Source organism: Mauremys mutica, chromosome 2, assembly GCF_020497125.1.
Source record: "Mauremys mutica isolate MM-2020 ecotype Southern chromosome 2, ASM2049712v1, whole genome shotgun sequence".
Classification (NCBI taxonomy): Eukaryota; Metazoa; Chordata; order Testudines; family Geoemydidae; genus Mauremys; species Mauremys mutica.
In genome coordinates this window covers 285111979-285127034 of record NC_059073.1, presented here as the reverse complement: position 1 = coordinate 285127034, position 15056 = coordinate 285111979, and the positions used below count along the sequence as shown (strand labels likewise).

Below are 15056 nucleotides of genomic sequence, written 5' to 3'. Positions count from 1 at the left end.
TGATGGGATGTTAGAAGGGGTGGGATCTGAGTTACTACAGAGAATTCTTTCCTGGGTGCTGGCTGGTGAGTCTTGCCCACATGCTCAGGGTTTAACTGATCACCATATTTGGGGTCGGGAAGGAATTTTCCTCCGGGGCAGATTGGCAGAGGCCCTGGGGGGGGTTTCACCTTCCTCTGCAGCATGGGGCACGGGTCACTTGCTGGAGGATTCTCTGCAGCTTGAGGTCTTCAAACTACAATTTGAGGACTTCAATAACTCAGACATAGGTTAGGGGTTTGTTACAGGAGTGGGTGGGTGAGATTTTGTGGCCTGCGTTGTGCAGGAGGTCAGACTAGATGATCATAATGGTCCCTTCTGACCTTAAAGTCTATGAGTCTATGAGTTGTGTGGGGCACGTTGAAGAGAGAAGCTGGAACCAAACACGGGGGTTACAATCTGCATCCCGGTGTGCAGCTGTGGCCCTTTTCTAGTACACCGCCGTCCCTGCTCCCCCAGCCAGGCCCTGCGTTTCTATCAGAGAGGAGACCAGTGGGCGCTGCTGTCTCTGCAGAGGAAGAGCGATGCTGGGAGCTCTGTTCGTCAGACTGTAACTAACCTGCTCCGTGTGTGTCACAGCTGCTCAGCAGCCGTTCCGTGGCCAAGCGGCTGCAAAAGTTGGATGTGACAAGAGCTGTGAGGTGCGAAATCCAAGAACCGGATCCCACCGTCCGCCTGCTCAGCTTCTGAGGACTGGGGGACGGCAGCTGTCTGCCCGTTGGCGGTGAGAGACAAGGATACTGGACCCACTGCAATGGAAAGCTCCAGAGCTGCCGGAACCCATGGCCCCTGCTCTCTGGCCTATGATAAATGTAACGGCACCAAGCAATTTAGTGCTACTGGCAATAAAACCGATTCCCAGCTCTGTCCAGCCAGAACCAACAGCCTGGCCTGGGGCTCAGTGGAGACTTGGGAAAGAAGAGCTAAAGCATCAGGCGCTGGCGGCCCATTCAGGGTGCTGGGTTTCTAGGATCACACTCCATGGTCACTGTCAGCGATGGGCCAGTGTCAGGAGGGTTGCAGCTCAGGTTGGTGCAGGTGAACCCCAGGGTTTCAGCAGCATACGGGACTGATCCAAACCAGTCTAGACAGGCCCTATGGCCCCTTATCTATCACAGGTTCTGTCCTTGTGCAGGAGGCCTGCTGAGTGCTGGGCTCTCCTCTTGGGGGGCAGCCTGGCAGCCCACTCTGCCCTCCCCATCTCTGGTGTGGTTAGGGGGCCGTGACGGTGGCCTGTTCTCCCCATTCGACATGTGCCATTTGCTAAAGCAACTGCACCCTGCTCCCCACCCTTGTATAGAGGGACCCAGGGACTCCTCTGGGGTCCCCTGAGTGGCCCCACTAAGTTTTAAGGCCCAGTGTGCAGCATACAAACCTCTGCTCTGCTGGGGTTGCAGGGAGGGAGGATCGGGGCTGAGTCAGGTGGAGAGTCAGTGTTAGGGCTAGGCAAGGCCCAGGGGTGCTAATTCTTCCAACCCCACATGCTCACCTCTAGTAATTATCTTCCCCTTGGCAGTTCTAACGAGCTTCTCTTCTGCAGGCAAAAGATTCTGCCATGGATTCTGGGTGCCTGTGTGCTGGAGGCCAATATGCCCTTATGAGCTCCGTCCAGAGTCTGGCGGGGTGACACGTTGGTGCTGTCGAGGTTGCTGTGGTAACGAACCTCCGGCCGTTCCTGGAAGATGTAAGTACATGGAGTGAGACGCTGTGGATTATCGGGGGAGAGGGATGTGAGTGCTGTGGAAATCCAGCGGCCACTGGAGGGAAGCTGGCATAAATCAGAACAGCGCCATTGAAATCAGTGGAGCTCCTCTAGTTTACCCTAGCTGATGATGAGCTCTTTGCTCATGTCACAGGCTTTGGCTCCATGACACACTTGGCACAGGTGTTAACGTAGCTCTGGTGCCTGTTTATTGGGGGGTGGGAGGGATCACATTGTAACTGTAACATTAAAACCTCCAGGGAGTTGGTCTCCTCATGGACCTTCTCCTTCTGCTCCTGGCTGCCCTGCCAGACAATCTCACTGCTGTTGGCTCAAGAGCCTTCTCTTCAGCTGCAACAACTTAGATCTTGGTGCCTCACTGATTCTGCATCTTGTTGCACATCTCACCTGGAATCATCTTTGCCTTGTTGCTCAGACACCTTCATTTCCCTTTTCCCTCTGCCTTTTATTCATTGAGTCAGTAAAATAATAACACAGACAGGGGGAGTGGAGAGGGTCTTGCATATGTGCTCTGGATGAAATAATCTAGGAGAGGGTTGTGTCACAAGCCATTTGGATGCAGGTGCTGAAGGCTTCAGGGCATATGCTGCACTGTGAGCCCCCACCCTCTCTCTGTACCTTCCATTACTGGTTCTTTAGACCAGTCTGTACTGGGCTCACTGCTGCCCAGCTCGGGTGCTTCTCTCTGAGTCTGTGCTTCAGCGACTCTGTGAGGTGGCAGGAGTGTCCCTGAGCTGGAATTGTCCAGCCTGGGTTGCCCCCAGGAATGGGATGAGGTTCGCTGTGGGGCGGCCATGCTCTGCGGGGACATGCTAGGGACCCTCAGGAAGAAGCACCAAAAGGCCCTGATGATCCAAGTCCTCAGTGGCCTGGTCTCCCGGCTGCTGCACCTCTGGGACAAGAATCCCGCCGGGGCCCAGGTGAGTCTGAAGGGACCTGAGGCCTCAGCAGCTCCTGCTAGTTTTGTCCCACTATTAAATGCCGGGGGGTCTCACTCTCTCCTGCCCTACGCCCCAGCCTACCCCTAAAGCCTCTGTGGATTTCCATACGTGGGCAGTGTTGTCCCCTGCGTTTCCCAAAGCTCAGGGATTCTCCCACTGCTGGAACCAGCAGCCCCCTTCCCACAGACCTGGGAGGGCGAGAGCCTGTTGTGGGGTGCGACTGGGGGTAACCCTTCACTCTGCAGGGGTGTCCCTGCTGCTGGGAGGACTCGACAGAGCTCTGTGGCTCACTGTCAACCCCCTCCTTCCTCCTGTGTCTTGCAGGCTTCCAGCTATGCCCTGAAGAGGAGCTTGGAGGCATTAGGGTTGGACACAGACCCAGCAGGTTCTGCACCAGGTCTGCCAATTCAGAGTGAGTCCACCTGTGAACATGAGGCTCAGAGGTGTGTTTGTTGGGGAAGGGAGAGGGGTGATATGGTCAGTGAATCCCTCCCTCCCATCCAGACCTCTGCTACCTGGAATGGCTGGAAGCTGCAGAACCAGGCAGGAAGCAAAGGTCTGATTTATCATGTCCTGACAAACTGTCCTGGAGTTAGGGTGACCAGGCCTTTCATTTTCGCCCGGACAGTTCCCTTTTTAAGCCCTGTCCTGGGCATTTTTTGGGCAAACTGGGCTTTTGTCCCGTTTGCTTTTGCCAACTGATGATCAGCTGAGTGTGGTGTTCTGTCCCATCTAGTGGCACCGAGACCACTTAGAGAGAGAAATGAGTCTGCTACAGCCTTAGCTAACCGCCAGTTGGCTTTTAGCTCATGCGTAGAGGCTCATGCACTAAGCTCCAGAGATCCCCGGTTCAGTCCTGCCCGCCAACAATCAGGGTCTGTCGGCGTTACACATTGGTGCCAGGCGGCTCAGGCCAGCCCTGCGCATGGGAGGAGGGTGGCCCTAAGGCAAGCTCCGCGTGCAGGAGCAGGCTTGGGTGAGTCACTCAGGCCAGCTCTGTGCAGGTGGATGGAGCTCGGGCAAGCGGCTTGGGCCAGCTCCGTGTGGGTGGGGGGCTCGGGCGAGCCCTGCATAGTGTCCTGTTTTCCCTTTGGGAAAGACGGTCACCCTACTTAGAGTAAATGCCCGGCAGAACACTGCATCCAGCCCTCTGCCCTGGCAGCGTGAGCAGCGGGAGAGGCCCAGGTACTTATCTAGCGACTCAGACGGGTGAACGCTTGGGGAGGCAACTCCTTCCTGCCACTTGCGCTGCCAGGGCTACCTTGACTATTAGCACTGCAGCCCAATGAGATCTAGCGCACGTCTGTCTCCTCCATCCGGGTGGTCAGGCTCAGGATGGGGGAGCTGTGTTGGCTGGACCCTGCTCCCACGGGGTTTTAGCCCATGTGGATGTGCTGTGTGCTCTCCCCAGAGGACCCCTTACACTGAGCTCACTGCCAGGCCCATAGGAGTATCTGTAACACTGCAGGGGGGGTTCTGGTTTCTCCTAGAAGCAGCAGCACCCTGGGTGGCTCCTCAGCTTCATCATTAGCAGCCTGGGCGATGTGAGCAGCCCCACGACTGAGATCAGGGAAGCAGCCGCCACACTCCTAGGTAAAAAAAAAATCAAACCAGCCTCTGATAATTCCTCTTTCCCCCCGGTCCTTGCATTGCTCTAGTAATTCAGTCCTCTCGGAGCTCTCTCTCACCAGGACACCTGCCCATTCCTCTTCTAGCAGCTGGGGAACTCCTCTGATTCTCTTGGGGACAGCCTGCTAGCCCCTGCGTACAGCCTCTGGATAGTCTTCTCCACTTCCTGCCCTACACTCTGGGGTTATGTCCCCGTCCAGCTGTTCTCTAGCTACTGCATCACTCCTGTCACCTTCCATAACTCCCCCCGCCCATGTGCATCTGTAATGCCAACATGCCCCCGTCGTCAGCAGGCGGAAGTGAAGTGGGGACCTGTGGAGCTTAGTGCATGAGCCGCTACCGCATGAGCTAAAGGCAAACTGGCTGTTAGCTATGACTGCAGAGCAGGCTCATTTTATCTCTCTCTTTAGTGGTCTCGGTGCCGCTAGATGGGACAGAACACCACACCCAGGAGGTGTGTGGGTTACACATCCATTGACCGTGCCCTTGGTATCATCCTGGTCCTTCCACTTTCCTTTAACTCCCATATCTTCTAGGCCCACAAATCACTTTAACGTTGCCCATGTGCACTGCTGCCGCACCCCCCGTCTCTGCCCAAATCCTCTCCCAGACCTTGGTCTCATCTCCCCTAGACTGTGTCAGTTCCCTTTCCTCTTGTATCTCCAGGCCCTGGTGCATGCAGAATGCTGCTCTCGCCATCCACCTCACAGGTACAAAGAATCAAAACCCTGTCACCCATTCCTCCAGTAGCCCCACTGGCTTCCCAGACATTTCCGGGTATGTCAAAATGGCCTCCCTTGACCCTCAAACCTTCTATAGACTCATTCCAGCCAATCTCACAGACTTAATATTTCTCTGTCTCTCTCCACATCCCTCCCAGTTATTATCTCTTCACACTTGCTGCTGTTGGTGTGAAAGCCTCTTCCTCTGCAGCTCACACCTTATGGAACAGCCTTTCTGCATCTCTCATTGTGTCTCTTGGGTGCCTAACGCTAACCACCTCACCGACTCGGCATCTCATTTCATAGCTCGGCTGAAAACATCCCCCTCAATACCAGTCGATTTCATTCTCCTTCTGCTCCTGTCACGCACTTTAACTCTGTTAATAGTCTGCTTAACGCAGTAATTTTGGGGACATGGCTTTTCAGGAAGACCCTGTACAAAATGAAGCTGTATCAGGCCGTGTTGTTCTAATGCACCCAGTGGCAGGATTCTGCTGGGTAAAAGTCACTCCTCCGCATGTAAAGTGCGTTGAGAGTCTTACCTGACAACAGGTCAGAACTTCAGATTCGCCCGGTAACTAACAGGGCTTGGCTTCACTGTGCTTTTAGGTTCCCTAGCAGACCCAGACACAGTGAAGTGCATGGACTTGGCCTATATCATTAAGTGTAAGTGAAAAGCTCCTGTTTGCAGAGGGCTGTGCTAGTTATGTCTCATTACAGATAATCCCAGGTCAAAAGTATTCCCAGGCCCAGAGAACCATGAAGGGGAAACTGTCTCTTTTCTCCAGGGATTGGAGCTGTGGGGACACACAGAACCATTTCTCCAAACTTCCGGGCCTCAGATCTGAAAGCAAAATCCAGCTCTAACTCCCGAGGTTTTGTGAAAGTGAAACCAACCTGCCCATCCCTAAGGGTTGGTAACTCACGTACCTCATGGGCCCATTTTGCTCCCAAACACAGGTCTCTCCCCCAGCCGTGGCCTGTGGGCAATGGCAGGAGACAGGAAGCCTCCCCTGTGTGTGTCCCAGGAGAGGGGCAGGGAGGTGGGGCCCAGGACACAGAGAGGCTGGTGCATCTGTGACTAGAGGTCAGGCTCTGAGCCCATGGGATGGGAAGCTGTTGGCAGTGTGATGCACAGCTGAGCTGTGACAGTCTTGAGGTGAAGGTGGAGGGGGTGAGAGATACCAGCTGCCCCCACGGGAAGCATGTTGTCTCAGGTAGTTCCTAGAGCCATTTGGCTAATGAGTGAAGTGTGCAAGTTACAGGCTCAGCGACAGCCTCAAATCCCTGGCTCCCAGTCAGATTGCTCCCTTATACCCAGATAAAACCAAACCCGGCCCCCTGTGCGCATTGGTCTGTTCCACTGAACGCTTGCGCATGAGGGTATCATTGTACAGAGTCTATTACAGTGGCCATTCAATACATCTCTGCCTCTCCCTGCAGGTCCACATTATCACCCAGTGGAGTGTCTTATAGTACATCAACGCTGCAAAAAAAAACCCAAAACAGGGCAGAGAGTCTCCGATTACGTCTACACTTACACCGCTACATCGGCACAGCTGCAGGCGCGGCAGTGTAGTGCTTCAGTGGAGCCGCTTACTAACGGGAGGGGTTCTCCTGTCAGTGTAGTTAATCCACCTATCCGAGAGGCGGTCGCTAGGACAACGGAGCGTTGTCTACACCAGGGGTTAGGTTGGCTTAACTATGTCGCTCGGGGAGATGCGGGGTTGGATTTTTTCACACCCCTCAATGACATAGCTGGGTCAACTTACGGTTTTAGCACAGACCAGGCCTCAGAGCCCAGCTCAACTGCCTGGGGCTTGCTCGACAGGACTAAAACCAGCAGTGTAAACATTCCCGCTCGTGCTCTGACACCTGGTAAGGGAATGGTGGGGGAGGGGCTCTCAGAGCCTGAACTCTAGCCCAAGTGGGAACATCTACACTACTATATTTAGCCCCGTAGTGCAAGCTCTGTGAGCCCAAGTCAGTTGACCCGGACTCTGAGACTTGCTGCCTTGGATTTTATTTTGCAGTGTAGACATACCCTTAGTGACTCCAGCCTTTCCCTTCGCTCTGCATTCAGTCTCATCTCCCTGAGATGATGCTAGAGCTTCTGTTTGAGGCGGGGTGTCTGATAGAGATTATACCGAGAAAACGAAAGTGCTGAGACTTTCACTCGTACCTCTGCGTTTTCACAAGCAGAACACACCCAGCACAGAATGACCTGGGCAAAATGACCCGTGTGCAGTAAAACAGAAATCACATTCCCTTTCAATGCCTTTGTTTGATACGGCACCACCTAGCTACACCGGAACTGAAAGAACCTCTGCACTGGATCCCAGTTCTATCTAAACCGGACTCTGCAGTTTCAGGCATGATTTCTTCACAATGTAGCTTTTTATTGAAGTCACGTCCATCTATCTCATACCAACCAGACTAACCCTAAGCAGACACATTTCCGAGATTAATGCACAAACTGAACATATCTTGGATTCTCTCTGTGCTGTGATTTCTGGTTAGTGGCTGTTGCAGTTTGTGCTCTGGGATGATCACCCCTTTTCTATTTTCCTTTTCGCCTTGGCCTCATTGCTACAAGACAAGGAGCCATCTGTCCGGGCTGCTGCAGGGCGAGCCATGGAGCACTTCATGAAGGTTGAATGAAGGGGTCTGGAAGCCGGTGGACAGGGTCTCCAGCTGGGATAGGTAAAAATAAAGCTCTGAAGACAAGACAGTTCCAGCCCCCTTTCCTCAAGGCTCACTGTATTATCAAAGCAAAGATCCCACCCCGAGAGCACATTGCACCCAATTACTTGGTACTAACCTCCTGTTAACCCTTTTGACCTGAACTACTAGTGAAAAATTTGGGGTCTTGCAGCACAGTTTGTTCCAGTTAAGGGGAGAAATTGAAGATGGATGAAGATGGAGTCTGGTACCTTTTGATACAATCTTGTTTATTTATAAGGAATGTACCAAGTCCTGTTTTCCTGAATGCAGGAGGAACCAAAATAACAGGAGACAGCATCAATCGCTCACAGGACCAAGCCTCTTTCAGCCAGCAACTGCAATGCAAAGCCTCTCTTTGGGCTCCTACCAGGGCCACACCGTACTTCCAGGCTGCTGCTTGGCTTTTCCTTCTGTGTCTTGCTGGTTTCTCCCATCATCTATACACTACTTCCTCTTTAAACACCTAGCAGTCCCATTGTGACCGGAAAACTTGGACAGTGGTATCCCAAGGGGATGCTGTGCCCGAGGGTGGCTGTGTTTGCCAACTGATTGGCCAGTCACATGCTATTCTGCTAGCCAGATCCTCTGTTGGTGAAGTTTTTAGTTGTTCTGAAGCGCATTCCTACAACCCCACATCCCCTGTTCCAGCGGATGAACCAGGAACTTGTGCACTTCTGCAACTCATAGGATCAGAAGCTCACCTGTCCCCTTGGGCAACCTATTCCTTCCGCTCTTCCTTGAGGGGCTAATTGCAAACAGTACCCTAACAAGGCATGAGTATTACCATGCTTATGGCCAGGCCTGTGTGTAATTGTGAACTTGCAGCACTGTAGTTTCTTCAACCACCTCGCAAGCTCTCCCTCAGGGTTCCTGAATCTAAAGAGCCATTACAGGAATGCCTAGTCTGTCCCGACCAAAACTTCCATCCTATACAGAGAGTGATGAAAATGGTTTCTAGATCTAATCACTGTAAGGAGTTCCTTTCAGATGGCACAGTCATTTCTTTCAGGAGACCTTAGACTTTTGCTCTGATAAGCCACCACTCTCTCAAGTCCCTTATATCGATACTACCCCCAGCCATAAACACTACCTTCCGTGTATGAGAAGGGTTTGAAACATGGAGAGGCCAAGCCAGCTGCAGTCACCAGAACCTTCTTCCCCCTCTGAAATTGCTACATCACACTCTGCTGAGCGCTGAAACAGTTTCCTTTTCTCCCCCAGCTATGCAGTGATTTAGCAATATTGGCAAACCCACAAATGAACCTGCTGTAATGGGAGCAGAGACCTATAACTTTGCACAGCTGTGAGTGGCTGTACAGACTCCGTTTTCTTTGTCAGTGGCAATTCCCTGCTCACTGATGGTGTGCCCAAGGCAAATTACCTCTTTTTTTAAACAACACATTTCTTTGGTGGTAGTTGCAATTGAACTGGCCACCTTCTGCTCATCGCAGAGCATTTGTAAATAGCTCAGTTCTTGCTCCAGTGTTTTAGCATGCGCCAGGATATTATCTATGTATAACAGCCATGCTGTGAGATGCGTGCCCTGTAATAGCCTCTCCTTTCGGCTCCCAAATGTGGCTGGACCATTGCACAAGCCAAAAGCCATTGCTTTAAATTGCCACAGGCCTTGCCCTGCTGTGAAAGCAGTTTTTTTTCCGTCTGTTTTGGACCCACTTCCACTTCATTTCGGTTTATATGGGCCACACACAATCTGTCATCCTTTTCCTTAACAGCTGAGGCCCAAGGACTTCCTAAAGAATTTCCTAGATGGCCTGTACTGTGTCTGCCCTCTTTGCTCCTGATAAATGGTGAGGTGGCTCTTTAACAAGTTGCTTTCCCCCACTATCAGTCTTGTGCTGGCCCAGTACAGTACCGCCTCTCTCTCTCTCGGAATGGGAGAACACCTCCTGATTCCTAACCAGAAAGTCTCCTACACCATTCCGCTGTTCCTTGTAAGCAGCGGCGTGCGCAGGAATTTAAATGTGACTGTCTTTGGAGGGGCACGTTTTGTGCCCCCACTGCAGCCCTGGGGCCGGAGCTCGCTCTCCCCACCACAGCCCCAGGGCTGGAGGAGCTCTGTGTCCCTGCCAATTATTGGGGGGGGTTGTGTCCCTGCTTGACCCCCCTCTCCCCCAGTCTTGTGCACACCCCTGCTTTTAAGTGTATTGCACTGTGTTGGAACCAGTCCCCTACATACTCTAGATCAGGGGTTCTCAAACTGGGGGTCCCAACCCCTCAGGGGGTTGCAAGGCTATTTCATGGCAGCCAGGAGCTGTCAGCCCCGATCCAGGCCAGGTGGTGGAGCTGTCAGCTCCCAACCCCACTCCACCTCCAAAGAATGGGCTCCAAACCAGGGGCGCCATTTTGGAGTTTGATAGGGGGGAGGAAACTGTAACCGTGATTCCGGGGGGCTACTTAGGCACTTGAAAACTCTAGTTTTTGGCAGATAACTTTGCAATTAGCTGACAGGAGCCCTGTATCTAATCCTTTCTGACAGAAAGAAAATTAAATAAATATTAAACCCATTCAGCTCTAATAACAACATGTTTTGACATCTTGTGGCAAGTCACTTAAGGGAAACTGGTTAGGTTTAAATTTTTAATGTATATTCTTACCTTATTACTAACTCTGTGGAGAGAGAGACTCTGTCAGGACTCCTGGGTTCTATCCCAGCTCTGGGAGGAGAGCAGGCTCTTAGTGGGTTACAGCAAGGGGCAGATACATCTGAGTTCTATATAAGAACATAAGAACAGCCATATTGGGTAAGACCAGTGATCCATCTAGCCCAGTATCCTGTCTTCCATCAGTGGCCAATGCCAGATGCCCCAGGGGGAATGAACAGAACAGGCAATCATCAAGTTGCCCTGTTGCCCACTCCTGGCTTCTGGAAAGCCAGAGGCAAGGGACATGCAGAACATGGAGTTAGATCCCTGCCTACCCTGGGTAATAGCCATTGATGGACCTATCCTCCATGAACGTATCTAGTTCTTATAGGAACCCTGTTATTGTTTTGGCCTTCACAACATCCCCTGGCAAAGAGTTCCACAGGTTGACTGTGAAGAAATACTTTTTTTGTTTTAAATCTAATGCCTATTAATTTCATTTGGTGACCCCTAGTTCTTGTGTTATGTGAAGGGGTAAATAACACTTCCTTATTTACTTTCTTCACACCAGTCATGATTTTATAGACTTCAATCATATCACCCCTTAGTTGTCTCTTTTCCAAGCTGAGTAGTCCTAGTCTTATTAATCTCTCCTCATATGGAAGCTGTTCCATGCCCCTAATCGTTTTTGTTGCCCTTTTCTGAACCTTTTCCAATTCCAATATCTCTCTTTTGAGGTGGGGCGATCACATCTGCACGCAGTATTCAAGGTGTGGGTGTACCATGGATTTATATAGGGGCAATATGATATTTTCTGTCTTATTATCTATCCCTATCTTGATGATTCCCAACATTCTGTTTGCTTTTTTGACTGCTGCTGCACATTGAGTGGATGTTTTCAGAGAACTATCCACAGTGACTCCAAGAGCTCTTTCTTGAGTGGTAACAATCAATTTAGATCCATCATTTGATATGTATAGTTGGGATTATGTTTTCCATTGTGCATCACTTTGCATTTATTTAACAAAAAGAACAGGAGTACTTGTGGCACCTTAAAGACTAACAAATTTATTTTAGCATGAGCTTTCGTGAGCTGCAGCTCAATTCTTTGGATGCATAGAATGGAACACACAGACAGGAGACATTTCTACATACAGAGAACATGAAAAGGTGGAAGTATGCATAACAACAGGAAAAGTCTAATCAATTGAGATGAGCTATCATCAGCAGGAGGAAAAAAAACTTTTTGAAGTGATAATTAAGATGGCCCATAGAAGGTGTGAGGAGAACTTAACATAGGGAAATAGATTCAATTAGTGTAATGACCCAACCATTCCCAGTCTCTGTTTAGGCCAGTGTTAATTGTATCTAATTTGCATATTAATTCGAGTTCAGCAGTTTCTCTTTGGAGTCTGTTTTTGAAGGTTTTTTATTGCAAAATTGCCACCTTCAAGTCTGTCACTGAGTGGTTAGAGAGGTTGAAGTGTTCTCCCACTGGTGTTTGAATGTTATGATTCCTGATGTCAGATTTGTGTCCATTTATTCTTTTGCATAGAGACTGTCCAGTTTGGCCAATGTACATGGCAGAGGGGCATTGCTGGCACATGATGGCATATATCACGTTGGTAGATGTGCAGGTGTACGAGCCCCTGATGGCGTGGCTGATGTGATTAGGTCCTATGATGGTGTCACTTGAATGGATATGTGGATAGAGCTGGCATCGGGCTTTGTTGCAAGGATAGGTTCCTGGGTTAGTGTTTGTGTTGTATGGTCTGCGGTTGCTGGTGAGTATTTGCTTCAGGTTGGGAGGCTGTCTATAAGCGAGGACTGGCCTGTCTCCCAAGATCTGTGAGAGTGAGGGATCATCTTTAAGGATAGATTGTAAATCTTTGATGATGCGCTGGAGAGGTTTTAGTTGGGGGCTGTAGGTGATGGCTAGTGGCGTTCTGTTATTTTCTTTTTTAGGCCTGTCCTGTAGTAGGTGGTTTCTGGGTACTCTTCTGGCTCTGTCAATCTGTTTTTTCACTTCAGCAGGTGGGTATTGTAGTTTTAAGAATGCTTGATAGAGATCTTGTAGGTGTTTATCTCTGTCTGAGGGATTGGAGCAAATACGGTTGTATCTTAGAGCTTGGCTGTAGACAATGGATCGTGTGGTGTGTCCGGGATGGAAGCTGGAGGCATGTAAGTAAGTATAGCGGTCAGTGGGTTTCCGGTATAGGGTGGTATTTATGTGACCATTGTTGATTAGCGCAGTAGTGTCTAGGAAATGGACCGCTTGTGTGGATTGGTCTAGGCTGAGGTTGATGGTGGGATGGAAATTGTTAAAATCACGGTGGAATTCCTCGAGGGCTTCTTTTCCATGAGTCCAGATGATGAAGATGTCATCAATGTCATCAATGTAGAATTTCATCTGCCATTTTGTTGACCAATCACCCAGTTTTGAGAGATCCTTTTGTAGCTCATCTGCCTCAGACTTAACTATCTTCAGTAGTTTTGTATCATCTGCAAATTTTGCCACCTCACTGTTTACCCCTTTTTCCAGATCATTTATGAATGGAATATGTTGAATAAGACTGGTCCCAGTACAGACCCCTGAGGGACACATCAAATTAGGCCTGATTAAAGACTGGGAGTGGATGGGTCACTGCAGAAACTAATTTCCCCCTGCTGATACTCAGACCTTCTTGTCAACTGTTGAGAATAGCCCACTTCCACCTTAATTGAATTGGCTGGTTAGCACTGATCCCCAACTCAGTAAGGCAACTCCCATCTTTTCATATGCTGGGTATTTATACCTGCCTACTGTCTGTTCCACTCCATGCATCTGACGAAGTGGGTTCTAGCCCACGAAAGCTTATGCCCAAATAAATGTGTTAGTCTCTAAGGTGCCACAAGGACTCCTGGTTGTTTTTATCACTATTTACCACCCTCCATTCTCACCTTTTATTCCTACCCTTTGTTTCCTATCTTTTAACTGAAGTGCCTGGCAGTGCTTTCAGGAACATTAATTTACTTTAATGACAAACCTTTTGTTATCTTAATCACCCTGCCTCAGTTTATAAACAAACTCCCTACCGCAAAGGCTGTGCTGCTCCCAGCTTCTGAACTCCACATATCACACTCAAGCTATTGCAGTTAAGAGCTCCATCTTGGGCTGGTGTGAGTAGACTTCCCCTACGAAACTCAGGGGTGAGGGTTTAAGTCCTTCCCTTCCCCCCCAAATGGCACCCCTGCTCCAAACCCCATGTCAAGGGCTTGTACCAGTTCTGAATCATCAGTCTCTTTTCTGGAGGTAAGTTCTGCAGCACTATCATATCTGGGCCACTCACGTTGCTGCTGGAAACCAGCCTTCCCCACCATTCAGTAGGGCTATAATGTTGAACTGAGCCAAATAAGCCTTGCAGGGAGTTTTTCCCTCAATGACAGTGGGCTTTTTCATTATTTGAGCTGGGACAGCCTGACCTCTCCCCTCTGGGGGTTACAAACACGGTAGAAAACAACTGTAAACCTCTGGTCTTACCCAGGTCCTCTGGCTGGCTCAATTCCTCATCCAGGTGGCTGTCTTCCACTGTGGTCTGCGACCCTTTGATTTCCAGACCTGATATTTTAGCTCCTTACATTCTTGCTGCAGCTAATCTTTGTTATCAAGTTCCAAATTGACCTATTTTGATGACAAACTAGCCCAGACAGTGCTCAGACAGACTGGGAAACTCCAGCCTGGCAAAGTTGTATCTGGGTTTCCCAGTCTGTTGGGGCACTCAGCAGTTGCTGTTCCAACAGAGATGTCATCTAGTTATCTCTGAGCCCCCTCAGGGAAACCTTCAGCTCCCATTTGAGGTCTTCTTTCAGTTCCTCCTGGCCATCATTGATTTCTGTGAGCACCGCCTTCATTTGTTCCCTCTTGGTTCAACAGGAATACCTGCTCACAATGTCTCTCCTTGGAAACCGGATCCCACACCTGACCCCCGTTTTACCCTTTTAGACTCTAGCCAAAAATTTGGGGTTGTGTCGGTTGTTCCAGTTATGAGGAGACATTGAAGATGGAATCTGGTACCATTGACACAATCTTGTTTATTTAGAGGAGGTACCAAGTCCTGTTTCCCTGAACACAAGAGGAACCAAAAGAACAGGAGCCGGTGTCCGTGCTCACAGGCCCCAGCTTCCTTGAGCCGGCACCCCTAACCCAGACCCTCTCCAGGCTTCTCCCAGGGCTTGCTTTTGTGTCTCTGTCCATGTGTGTTTCTGGGTACCCTCTTAGTTTCTTGGCATTGACACCTCCTCATCAATTATTGGGAGTGGCCCACATCTACCCTGATTGAATTGGCCCTGTCAACACTGGTTCTCCACTTGTAAAGTAACGACCTTCTCTTCATGTGTCAGTATATTTATGCCTGTATCTGTAATTTTCACTCCATGCATCTGAAGAAGTGGGTTTTTTACCCATGAAAGCTTATGCCCAAATAAATCAGTTAGTCTTTGAGGTGCCACCAGACTCCTTGTTCTCTTTGTTTCTGCCTGCACTTCAGCTTGTCACACTCCCACACAGTCAAAAATATCAGTGGAGCCCCCTGCCCACATGGTGCTAGTTTCTGGGAGCCTCCGTTATGCCTTGTTTGAGGTGGGGGTCCTTAACTGTCTCTTACAGCTCTCTTAAATGAAGGGCACAACCCAGAAA

General features: G+C 50.0%; 2 long non-coding RNA genes across 2 annotated transcripts in view; one reads left to right on the top strand and one right to left on the bottom strand.

Annotated features, from left to right (window-relative positions):
• Positions 1-268: 268 nt before the first annotated feature.
• The window catches only part of LOC123364222, an 82778-nt gene continuing 67990 nt past the window's right edge, over positions 269-15056 (bottom strand). The window contains exons 2-3 of the long non-coding RNA XR_006577040.1: positions 10394-10509; positions 269-1714 (exon numbers count right to left, since the gene is read on the bottom strand). This is a non-coding gene — a long non-coding RNA (uncharacterized LOC123364222). The remainder of the gene's footprint in view (positions 1715-10393; positions 10510-15056) is intronic.
• Positions 1622-4287, top strand: LOC123364223. The gene is made up of 3 exons (XR_006577041.1): positions 1622-1723; positions 3028-3115; positions 4194-4287. It is a non-coding gene; the product is annotated as an uncharacterized LOC123364223 (long non-coding RNA).